This window comes from Zalophus californianus, chromosome X, assembly GCF_009762305.2.
Source record: "Zalophus californianus isolate mZalCal1 chromosome X, mZalCal1.pri.v2, whole genome shotgun sequence".
In the NCBI taxonomy this organism is placed as follows: Eukaryota; Metazoa; Chordata; class Mammalia; order Carnivora; family Otariidae; genus Zalophus; species Zalophus californianus.
Window position 1 is genome coordinate 37,528,156 of NC_045612.1, and position 12,061 is coordinate 37,540,216.

The following is a 12,061-nucleotide window of genomic DNA, read 5'->3' on the forward strand; positions in this document are numbered from 1 at the left end:
AGTTCATTCCAGTTCTACTTCTGGATCATTCTGTGATCTTGGGGAAATCACTGAATCTTCAGAAATAAATTCATTCATTCAGCATTGACAAAGCATCTATCTGGTATGTGCCCAAGTAGACAGAGGATGCTTTGGAAGTACAGTGCAGGAAGGGTAGCTAATACTGCCCAGCGAAGTCAGAGGATACAGCACTCGAGCAGGGTATTGAAGGATGAGTAGGAGTTCACTAGGTTCTAGGGCAAGCCATGAACAAGGTACAGTCTGCCCTTGAAGAGATTTAAAGTGCAATGGGTGTTGGCCATGACAGCTCAGTACAAGGATGGCAACAGGTGGCTACTGAAGGACAGAGTAAGGGACTCTCCAAAGCATGAAGGCAGCTTCGCAAAGGAAGGACACTTGAGCTGAATTCGGCAGAACAAGTAACCACACCATGGCGAGGACATGTCTCAGGCACAAGGAACATTATGTGTTAGGGCCCAGAGGAGATTAGAAATAATTAGAACTGCAGAATTTTTACCTGGGTGACAAGGTGGCAGATGTCCAAGGCTGAAGACTCGGGGAAATTTTCCGCCACAGGGTGGAATGTTCCAGGTAGCAACGTGGACATAATTTGGAAGAAACACTACTGAGCAGGTGAGCCAGAGGAGAAAGCAAGCACAGGTACCAGGGAACTAGAAAGACAGTACGAGGGACATTTCAAGAGGGGCCTCTATTGTGGGCATTGGCCGAAGACAGCAGGGATGTTAGGCCTGGTGGGATTAACTGGTCTCAGAATCGTGAATGGAAATACAACTCTATCCCAAAAGGCCCAAAAGAATGCGGGAGGCCAAATTCTTCTTCTTTTTTTTTTTTTAGTCTTTGGGGGTTTTTCCAGCTTTCCTGAGGTATAACTGACAAATAAAAATTGTATACGCTTAAGGTGTACCATGTGATGGTCTGATATATGCATATGCTGTGAGGCGGTTACCACAATCCAAGTTAATTGATACAGCCATCACCTTACACAGCTACCTTTTTTTTTTTTTTTTGGTGTGGTGAGAACACGTAAGATCTGCTCTCTCAGCGAATTTCAAGTACAAAATACAGTATGATTCACTATAGTCACCGTGCTGTGTATAAGGTCCCTGGTTTAATGTTTAGTTTCTGTTGGGGATTCCAAATAGAACTGTGTCTCAGTTTCTGTTTTGTTTGGGTTTTATCTGTTTTGGGGGGGTCTATTCAAACAAGAGTAAATGACTAGCTTAGAATGGTGGGAGGAAAAATTAATGAGGCTGGTACGCTGATAACAAATATGATTATGTTGGAAGCCCCTCGTGTTAGCAGTCATTAAAGCACCAGTAATAACTGTATTCCCACAAGAATAATAAGGACAAACTGTTCTAATGATTTTGGCCAATATGACAGCATTTATGACTTTTAGAGAAAATGCCTTTCAACTTTTATATAGTCTCTACTAACAAACATAAAAATTCTACAAAGACTAATACGTATCTGCAAATGGACCTCGAATGGGTAACTTTTATAAAAGTCAACGTACAAAGAAAAGAGAACACACACAGGGACACGTTGTATATCTTGGCCAAAATTAAACTAGGGCTATCCGGAGGGAAGCACAACAAATACCTAAGCATCTTGACTCTGAGAGGTAGAGACCACATAGCAAGTCATAAAAAAGCAGGAGGAAACATCAATGCACAGGTGGTGGAAAAAAAATCTCTCCAGCTATCTAGCCCTCTCAAAAGAGACACCGAGATGAGAGACAATAAATACAAACGTAGCAGCTGCTCTAACATGTTGATTTGGCATCATGAGATGGTTCAAGAGAGATGGACACGTGCGCTGTGGATATGAATCTGAAGACCATCAGCACGGGAGGTACACAACTGCCCGGGAAGAGTACAGAGTAAGAGAGAAGAAAAAGAAAAAGCTACAGAGAGGTCAAGAACGCTCCACTTCCCGTCCTCCCATCTTTTCCCTAGAGTTTACTAAGGTTGACGTCATGTCACTACCATGTCAAGAGAAACGGCCAAGTGGCACCAGAGGTCTGTGGACGTGTTTCAGAATGTTTTAAGGAATCCCACACTCCGGACATCTGGTGTCACTTGAGTAGCATGAACAAAACCACACAGCATGCCTGGAGAAAGATTTTCCTTTTGGTGGTAGAGTACCATGGCGGCAATGGATCACTCAGCCTTGTTGCAAAGTGTACTCTTATGAGGCCGTATTCGTTGCACTCCTGCAACGTGTCGGGCATTGCACAGGGTACAAAGAAAAATACAATATGTTGGGGCTAGCAGATAAACCGTAGCTAGCGTTCAATTTTCTTCGTCCACAAGAGGGATTATGCTCAGTTCAAACAGCTCTTATTTCTTATTTATGGGGCTAGCCCCCCATAGCCCCCAAAGGCTTTGCCAATAGCCAAGATGCAAATGTTCAGTGTGGCCGGGTCCCACCTCCGCCTAGTACTGCCGCTAAGGAGCTTTGTGACCTTGGATACATCCTGTGGCCCCTTTGAACCTACTTCCTCAGGTACGACAGGGGACTACCTTGCCGAGAGGTTGTGAGAATCAAAGAATCCACATGTGGGAAATATGTGGAAGCAATTCAAGATATTCGACCCAGAGAAGATGCTTATGATTACGACCCTAGATTTCACAAGCCATAAACAAAATCGCCAGCATCAAGATGTCATGTCCCAGGCACTCCGCTGAAAGTTACTCCTGCCCAAGTTCATGCCACTTGTGTAACTACACTAGGTTTTATTATTTCCATTTTACAGACGAAACAGACCTCCAGAGACATCAGGTCACCTAAGGGCACAGAGTGGGAGAAGAAGACTACAACCCCATGTCTGTGGGGCTCCAAAGCCCATGCACTGATGTCTGCTTCCTCAACCACACAACAGTTCCATGGGACATGACATGTTCTCCGTTACTCACAGCCTTTGCATGAACACGGACGTTCTCAGGGTTTCACAGTGAACTGTGTCTCCACTGTGGCGCTTAGGACCAAAGCCTGGAAATGGGCAGACCCTCTACCCACAAAGCAGACATTTCAACATTAGAATCAAGGGCAGAGGGGCATCTGTAGTTAGACACCAGACTTGTGGCTCCCCCGGGATCGGGAGTCTCTCCTGTTCCCCTCTTCAAAGGTTCTACACCAGCAAATGAAGATGACATCACTGGGGACTTCCTGATTTCAAGGAAAATGTTGTAGGACTAGAGGGGACATGGACATGAACCAGAAACCCTGTTGAAATGGCCAGATAAGCATGTCCCAGAAGGACCCAGGAATGGAGGCAACTCTCCATAGGTTAGCTCTGTTTTTCCCTCATCTCTTTAAGTGGGGATGAGCACTGCCTCCTAGTTTATGATTAAGCAGAAATGTAAGGAAAGTAGGCAACCAGTCGTGTGAAAATCAGCTCCTTGGCTGCAAAGAACCTTCTTCTTTCTCTATCTTGGGGTTCCGTCCCTTTGACGGTGCCTACCTCAGAGGGCTGGGGTAAGGGTAAGAAGATATATCATTTGTTGAGCACTTGCTGTGGGCTGGATAGTGTGCTACAGGCTTACATACATTAGCTCATTCCATCCTCATACCGGCTCAGTGAGGTAGAAGCTATCAGCGTCTCTCCCATTTTACAGATGAGGAAACTGAGCCTTAAAGAGGGATGAGTAATTGACTCAAACAAGGTTCTGCAGCTAGGAAGTGGCCAAGCTGGGATTCAAAGGCTCGTCTTTGGACTCCAGAGCTGGTGCTCCTAATTCCTCTATCGTAAGGATGAATGGGTTATTAACTGTTTTGAAAAGTATAAAATATTGTATAAATGCACGGGGGTGGGTTGATTCACTTAGCACTTCGCAAGGCATTCAAGTGAATTCAGGCAGGTGCATTTTTTTTTCCTCCCTAAAATTCACCCAGTCCTGTAAAATTATATAAATTGCTTTTGGTGACTCTCAGCATATCCACAGAAACGACCGAATGTAAATTTGCCAGGCTATTTCTCTAAAGCCATCTCTTGGAGGAGGTGATGGCTAAATTTTAACTCAGTACAAAATTTCCATTAAGGTCTGTACCTCACTTTTCTTCCTCTACCTTAGGCATTGTTGACAAAAGGCTCTGTTACACCATCTTCTGGAAAGATGGCACATCTCTGGGCTGGGCAAGAGGTCTACGAGGAGGTCTGCTTTGGGAAGTGACTGCCCCACATCCTGGCGGCTGTTCCCAACCACCCATGGGCCCTCAAGGCCTTGGGAGCCTGAAGACCACTAGATGATAAAGAGTCCCCCAAATCCCAAGCTTCAAGACTGCTGCCTTGTGCTACTGTTGCATGGTGACGCCATCTTTCCCGCTCAAATGAAAGTACCTCAAGGGCAGGGTATGTTTCTTTCCTCCATCGGAATCTCCTTCTGGGTCTAGCACTCGATAGGGCCCATAGAAGATCCTCAATCTACGCTGGTAATGCCATTGGAATTCCAGGACTGAGAAAGGCAGGCACTGGATCTGTCCTGGCACACTGCCGTCCACCCACCTCCTTCAGTTTCTGACTGGAGTTTCACAAGTAGCTGCTCTGGGCCTGGCATCACGCTAGACCCTGGGAATCTAAAATAAGTTAGACAATGTGGTCTCTGCTTTCCAAGAATGTCTCAATCTAATCGCAGGTGTAGAAGGTAGTGTGTGGTATTTCAGAGTACAGGCTTTTCCCCATGGTGCGAGAGTCCATTATCAAATGGCAGCTTGGGCCTAGTTTGCACTCATCTTTCCTCCAGACAGGCTCCAGCAGGGGAAGCCACAGATTAAGGAGGCTTCTACAAGGTGCTCTCATGTTTCTAAATCTCTTGTTGGGAATTGGGGTGGCACAGGATTCTGGCACCAGGCCCCCGATCTACTGGTTGGTTCACTCCTGGGATTTGCACTTCTTTTTACCCTCTTGCAGGGAAATCTACAGTCTGTCTGGAGCGCAAGGAAGTTTCTTCAGCTTGCCTTTATCCACGCCTACTGAGAAATTTCCTCTGTTAACTTGTCAGTAGCAGCTGTTGAAATTCCAGTGGGGTCTATGTATGCACATGCACACTCACGACAGAAACTTGAATACCACGTTCCAAGGCTAACAGGGTAGAGGTGCCTACCAGAAACAGCAGGGAATTCCAGATCAGAAACATAAAATCAGAGACCCACACTTCTGCCTAGGGAACCACTGCGAGTGCATAAAGAAATATATGCTTTAGCCTGCCCTCCCCTTGGGAGAGAAAGGAGGTGGCAAGTTAAGCCGTAAACTTCCAGAAAACAAACCATCTAAACCCCAGCCCCTTTTGGATAGACCGGCCAAGGTTCTATTAGAGATGACTTCCATAAAAGAAAATTATGGCAAAAGGACATAAGATTTGATCTGTGGGTTTGAGCTTTCTCTTTTTAATGCTAGACATAAATTCCACTCTTTTTGGCTCTGGAAAGATCTAGTCCCACTGGTGCCTCGGCTGAGACCAACACTCTTCCTTTGGCCACAGGTTGCTGAAGAACCTTCCAGCAGGGGTGAGGAGAGCACTAGTGGCAAGTAGGGGCAAAACAAGTGACAACTGTACTCCCCGCAGTGGGGTGTGTGATGGTGTGCGTGTCAGTGAAAAAGTGTGTGGATGTGGCAATATCTGCGGGGGGGGGGGCATGGGTAAGCTTGGGGATGTGGGGTGTGTGCCTGAGTGTGGGGTCACTATAAACTGTGTGTGAGTCACAGATGTGGGGGAGGGAGTGGGATCACCTCAGTGAGGAGGTGTAGGTCCGTGTCCACGTGAGGATGTGTGTCAGCGTCAATGCATCCGTGTGAGAGTCTAGGGAAGAGTCCACGGCCGTTCAGGCGAGCAGGTCAAGCTAGAGGCGATGTATCTTATGCTTCAGTGACTGTGTGGGCATGTGGGCCAGTGTGAGCAAGTGTATCCCCCTCAGGGGGGACGTTGCAGGGGGAATGAGAGTGTGAGTGAGTGTGAGTCTACGTGGCCGTCTGTGGCATCACCAGCGGCCTGTGAGTGCATGAACTCATTTATGGGAATCGAGGGCGACAGTGTGGACTGTGTGGCGTGGCGTGGTGTGTGCTAGCATAAATGCAGGTCGGTGACTGTGCAGGTCACGACGTGTGTACTGGTGTGCATGTGTGTGGCAATGTAAGGGTATGCCAGTATGAGAACACAAGAGTGAGAGTGGGCAAGAATGTGAGCGTGTGGGGTGTGTGCCAGTGTGAACGTGTGTGATGCAGAAACGGTAGTGGGAGAGGGAGAGGGTGTACATGTGAATGTACATGAGTATGAGACAGTGTGACTGTGTGCCCCTGGGGATATGTGGGAGCGCAGGGTTCGGAGTGCGTGGCTGTGAGCGTGAGAGTATGGAAACCCATAAAAATGTGCAAACGTCAGTATGTAGGCACGGGTGTGCCCTAAGTGTGACTGCATGTTGATGTGAATTAGCGTGAGTACTGAATGCGAGCGAGCAGATGGGTGTGTCGGTGTGTGTCAGTGTGAGTGCATCATCTGTGTGACTCTGAGTGTGAGGGCAGGGCAATGTGTGTCAGCAAAAGTGGCTGAGGTTATGAAAAGGCGTGTGTGTGACTACCTCTGAGGGCACATGCTCGTGAGTTTGGTGAATATTGCGATCAGGTCTCAGCATGAAGGTGAGCGAATGAGCGTGAATGGGTGTCAAAGTGAGCGTGTCTCCATGTGTGTGATTTCGTGTGAACGCGACAGAGGTGGGGAGGTTGTGTCCGTGCTGAGCAGCAGTCCCAGAGCACGCAATACTGAGGGTAAGACTATAAGGTGGTATAACAGCGGAAACGGTGAGACTGCGCTTACGGTGGGAACGTGTGCGCATGTGTGTGTGTCCCTGTGAGGAGTCATGAGCTGTGTCAGGGTCTTACTGTGAGGAGGAGACCATGACAGTGCGAATGTGTTAGAGCGTATAAAACTGAGGTATGTATGGCCGTATGAGAAGTGGACGAGGGAAAGTCGGTGTGGGGTCTGCGTGTAGACTGCGTGAGCATGGAGGGATTTGTGGGTTAAATGTGATTCTATCATCGGTGTGGATATGGATGAGAAGGTGTGACCGTTGAGTGTGTGAGAACGTGAGAAAACATGAAGGTGTGAGTGAGTGAGAACGTGAGGCTGGGGTGTATGGCAAGTGTGGAGTGTGTGTCACTACAAAAACGTGAAACATAAAAATATACGTGGCAGCGTGTGGGCCGTATGAGCGTGGGCCTGCGTGCAGCATGTTTGTAAGTATGCGGGTGAGGGGGTGGGAGTGACCGTCACCACGAATGTGTCCGGTGGGAAAAGTGTGAGCCAAGGAGGCAGAAGGATTGTGTGAAGGTCCAAGAGTACACGAGTGCGCTCATGAGAGTGTGTGTACTTATGTGTGAGCACTGAAGCATTTGGGATGCTGAGAAACTCTCCAGGAAGTGTCTTTCCTCCCAAAGCCATTGCATGTGTCCAGTTACAGCACGTTACTTAGCCCCTCTCAACCCCGGTCTCCTCATGGGCAAAACCATGATTCTAGAACCTACCTTGAGCTAGTCTCACTTTTATAATCAGAAACAAAAACAGTAACTACTAGGAAAAAAACAACAACAACCACCACCTACCTTGCAGAGTTACTGTGGGATCAAACAGTCCCCTGCAAGTAAAATGCCCAGCCCAGTGCTGGCAACAGCAGACAATAAATACACGTTATTATTGGAGCTGCCACAGAACACCCAGGAGAGACCCCGGGGCTCGCTTCTGACTTGAGCAAGTTCTAGTTACCTTCTGTCGCTCGAGGTCTATGGAGGATCCCCTACCGCAGCATCTCTAGGAAGCTGAATACATCAGTATCAGCAGGGCTGTAATTTCATACCCTCAATATCCCGGCCGAAACTCTGGAGCTTCCCCTTCATGAGGAGGCACCCCAGAAACACCTGCTGCTGAGGTGTGCTTTTCCTTTGTCCCATCGGGCCGGGAACTGCACTGCGTATTCCTTGTTTGTTCTCTCTTTGTTTTTCTTGTTGGGGTTTTTTAGGGGGTTTTTTGCTTTTTTTTTAAGTTTGGTTGGTCACTCGCTTTTGACTTGGGTGCTATGAGAGATGCCCGGGTAACCGACATATAGAAGTGCAGACAAAGAGAAGGAGGCACGTAAGATACAAACAGGTAGCTGGATGGCGGCATATGGCAACAGAAGGCCAGAGGGGGCAGCTGACAGCAGAAGCCCTATCAGCTGCCCGAGGAGGGAAAGAGGTCGATGATCAGAGGCAGGCCAGGGAACCTGAAAGAAATGGAGAGGAAGAGAGGGGCCCAAATCGAAACGCTGCCGGGGAACTGTCAGGCACTTGGGAGAGAGACGAGAGACCTGTGAAATCGAGTCCTTACCCCTAGTTTATGGTCTACTTTCCCTGCCAAGATGAATACTCCAGAAACCGTGCAAGAACGATCGACGGCAGTTGAGAAATAAGGGCTATGCGATACTCTACGGGCTCAAGTGTTGTTGGGGAGCTGGGGGGAGAAGTGCTCCCTGCTTGGTTGGGAAGGCAGAGAGAAGGTTTTGGAAGCAGCCCATCAGGCCCGGAAGCTGGGATAGATGGGGTGGGGGTATGCCTTGAATAGGAAGGTCAAATGAAAGTTGTGGAGCAGGAGAAATTTCGGGAACTGACTGGTCAGTCAGTGGCATGTGGCTGAAATGCCACGTTGACATCCGGACAACAGGAGGAGAGGAAATGCCAGCTTGAAGGGAAACGTGTTGGTGGTTACACGGAAGCTCTTAGACGGAGCCTGACAACTGCAAAGGACTTGGCCATGACCATTCAGTTATTTCTCCTACTCACCCCACGATGTAGGTCACGGCTATCATTCCCATATTAGAAACGGGGAGAACTGAGAAACCAAGGGCAGCTATACGGGCCACAGTGCCCCAGAAAGGAGGGGCTGTGCACCCAGTCCCGGCTCGTGAGGCCCAGGCAAGGTCTTTAATACTGGCAGCTCTGGTGGAAAGGTGGCCTTTACCTGGATTTGGAGATCCCTGACTCCCTGCCCTGGAGTCCATTACTCACCTCTTATTGCCACGACCGCAGGACCTCAGCACAGGTGGGCGCTGCCCATGAGAAGGGGCCGGGCTGCCTTCAGCTCCCACGGACTCAGGGCTGGGCACGTCAGCTGCCACAAGACGCAAGGACTCCGCTGCACTTTCTTGGGGGCAACCTGCCAAGAGAAGCATCGTGGGGGTGCAGGAACCTCTTGCCCCAACTGCTACTATTCCCTCAGCCAACCCGCCCAAACCTCACACACACGCTACAGTGGATTTCAGAAAACCCCTCGAGAAGGCAGAGAATCAGAGAGGGGAGAAGCATAAAAAGGGCTTTGAGAGGTCAGAGGCCAGCAAGGGCACTGAACCGGGGGTTTCAGGTTGAGAACTATCACCTCGCCACTCACTCTGGCCCTGCCTGCTAGCTCGCAGAGGAGACCTGCCCTAGCCGCCCTGGACAAGTGTCAGGAGGACTAGATCAAACAGGACAGACGGGAAATAGCCGCATATTCGCAGGAGGTGGTCCAGCCCAGCGTCCGACAGAAAACCGAGAGATCGTGGCAAATGCACGTTGGCTCTGGGGACACCTGAGCTTCCCTAAGATCTAGCAATGCTGTTTCACTTCCAGGCCCCCACCTCCACCTCCTTCCCTTTGCAGCAACCTCCTTCACTGGGTGGCGGTGGGAGGCGCTCGGGGGGGGGGGGGGGCGGTCCCTAATTTGCTATCAATACACAGCTGCTGAGGGCCTCAGCCTCTGATCCTAACTGGAACCTCCTTGTGCCTCCCCTCCCCCCCAACCCAATCTCCACTACGGGGAGGTCTTCCACAGTCTTTCTCAGACTTCTTAGGGTGAGTATATCCTGGGGTTTTTCAGGGTGACGGTTTACCCTATCTTCCCCACAGAGGTTTCCATGTCCAACTGTGGAGGCAAGGTCTTTAACCCCTCTTTTCCTGCCTTCCCCCACAATCGCTCGAGCCTCTCAAGGAGGAGACCGCTCTTCCCTCTGCAATCCTTCCTACCCTGCCCCCCCCTTCCCTCCACGTGTCTGTCCTCCAAGAAAAGCAGCACCTCTATGTGAAATCCCAGCAAAGCCGGACCCAGGCTAGCCCACGTTCTATCAGCGGGTATGGGAATGTGCCAGGTCCTAATCCAAAGACACAGAGGGAGGGACAGCTAAAGGTGGAGAGAGAAAAAGTGAAGCCTCAGGGAGCCACGAAAAGCCCCAGGATTCCCCACTTCCCCTTGGTGAACGAGAAGACCAAGCCATACCCCAGATCCACCACTTGCTCCTGGCAAGACTCCAGAGCCCGGCTGCCTGTGTCCCCCAGGGGGCCGTGGCATTCCCTGAGAGCTTCCCACTCACATACTCCCAGTAGCCTTTCCAGATCCCACCCACTGGGCCACTAAGTGGTGTGCCCACCCCCTCCCTGGCTTCCTGAGCTCATCCTGCAAGGGGGCGGGGTGGGGGGTAGGTGAGTAACGGCTGCCAAAGCTCCGGAGAGGGGCAGGACTGGAAGGGGGCTCAAGAAGGTTGGCCACAAAATGTCCCCTGAGCCCAGGGGGATGGCAGCAAGCACCCATGGGGGTGGGGAACAGTGCTGGAAGGCCAGGTGGGGGTGGGGGGCAGTGGAGGCACCAGCCTGGACCAACCAAGCACCTCCAGGTTCCTGTGCAAGACCGAGATCTTTCCGTAGGCCTGCCTCCACCTCGCCTCAGCCTCCGATGAACTGCAGGGCTCTCTGCTTCAAATATACCAGTTGCACGGCCGGAGCCAGTGTGCGGAGCCTGGCAGGAAGCAGCGCTCCACCTGGTGGCCACAGGCCTCTTGCCTGTCCTGTTGGCGGGGGGGGGGGGGGGGGGGGGGAGAGTATTTTGTTGGGAGTGTGAAGATGAGTCCTGTGTGTGAGTGCGCACTGTGGGGGGGGGGCGGTGAGTGTATCTGTGCTGCTTCCTGTACCCCCACGGTATCTGGGTGCCTGTCCCCAGTCGTGTGTGTGCCGTACCCTATCTATGCTATTTTGTGGGTGTCACGTCTGTATCACGTCGTGGGGTGTGTGTGTGTGTGTGCAGTCATGTTTATAGTATATGTATGGATACAGTGTCTGCACTGTATTGTGTATGTGCTACGCATCGCACTGCGTGGCCTGTGCCTTGTATGTATATGGCACGTATCTAATCCCTATTCTGTATCACGTGGCTCTGCCATATTATGTGTAGCTTGTCGTGTGTTTATACTGCCCTGTGTCTGCACCTGGGGCTCAGCCTCTTCTGGGGGTAGGGATCAGTGTACCCATTTTGTGCCTACCAGCACCCCAGCTTTGCTGCGTTCCAGCTAAGCACTAGGGAGATGGTGCCCTTGCTCAACCCCCAGTCCCATCCATACAGAAGGGCCTGCAGGGAGCTGCAGCTGCCTCAGTTTCTCCTTCAGGCCATCTGGAAGGACTGTTAACTGGAGAAGGGAGTTAACAGCTGCACAAGGGATTAGCACTGGCAAAGGGAGCTGGGCCATGGGACGCAGGAGGAGCTCCGCCAAAGGTGTCCCTGCTGTGGTCACTAGAGGGCGCGATTGTGCTGGCAGTTAGGGGTAGTGTGTCTTGAGGGTGCGAAATTCCAGAAAGTCCACCTGGCTCAGAGAGAGATGTGGGAGAAAGAAGCAAAAGGATACACACGCTAAGCCCCTGGGCCTTCCTTCACCCTCAATCCAGGGCCTTCGGTTTTGAGGCTGAGTTAGGGAGTTGGCGCCATGAGTGCCCATCTGCCCCCCACCCCACTGTATAAGATCTGCATCAAATCCCCACAGAGCTTCTCAGGGGCTTGGTTTTAGGGTCCCTAGGGCTTCTCTTCTCCCTCTCGTTTCCCATTCGGATGAAATAAAAATTAAACGATGCTGCGCAAAGAGATGAAATGTGTGTAGGGGTTGGGGGTTTGTTTTATACTCTTTCCCCCCCAAATCAGAGGGCGTACCAAAAAGTGTGATTTAAAAAGGGTAAATGTTTTTTTGGGGGGAGGGGGATGTTGTCCCATGGTGGACC

General features: G+C 50.5%; 1 protein-coding gene across 11 annotated transcripts in view; it reads right to left on the reverse strand.

Moving 5' to 3' along the window:
- The window catches only part of PAK3 (p21 (RAC1) activated kinase 3), a 248,120-nt gene that overhangs the window by 105,207 nt on the left and 130,852 nt on the right, over positions 1 to 12,061 (reverse strand). For 10 of the 11 annotated variants that reach the window (XM_035725554.1, XM_027608161.2, XM_027608170.2 and 7 more), the window contains one exon: positions 9,056 to 9,203. The exons of the other annotated variant lie outside the window; for it this stretch is intronic. The gene's annotated coding sequence lies outside the window, so the exon portion shown is untranslated. The remainder of the gene's footprint in view (positions 1 to 9,055; positions 9,204 to 12,061) is intronic. 11 annotated transcript variants of the gene reach the window in all.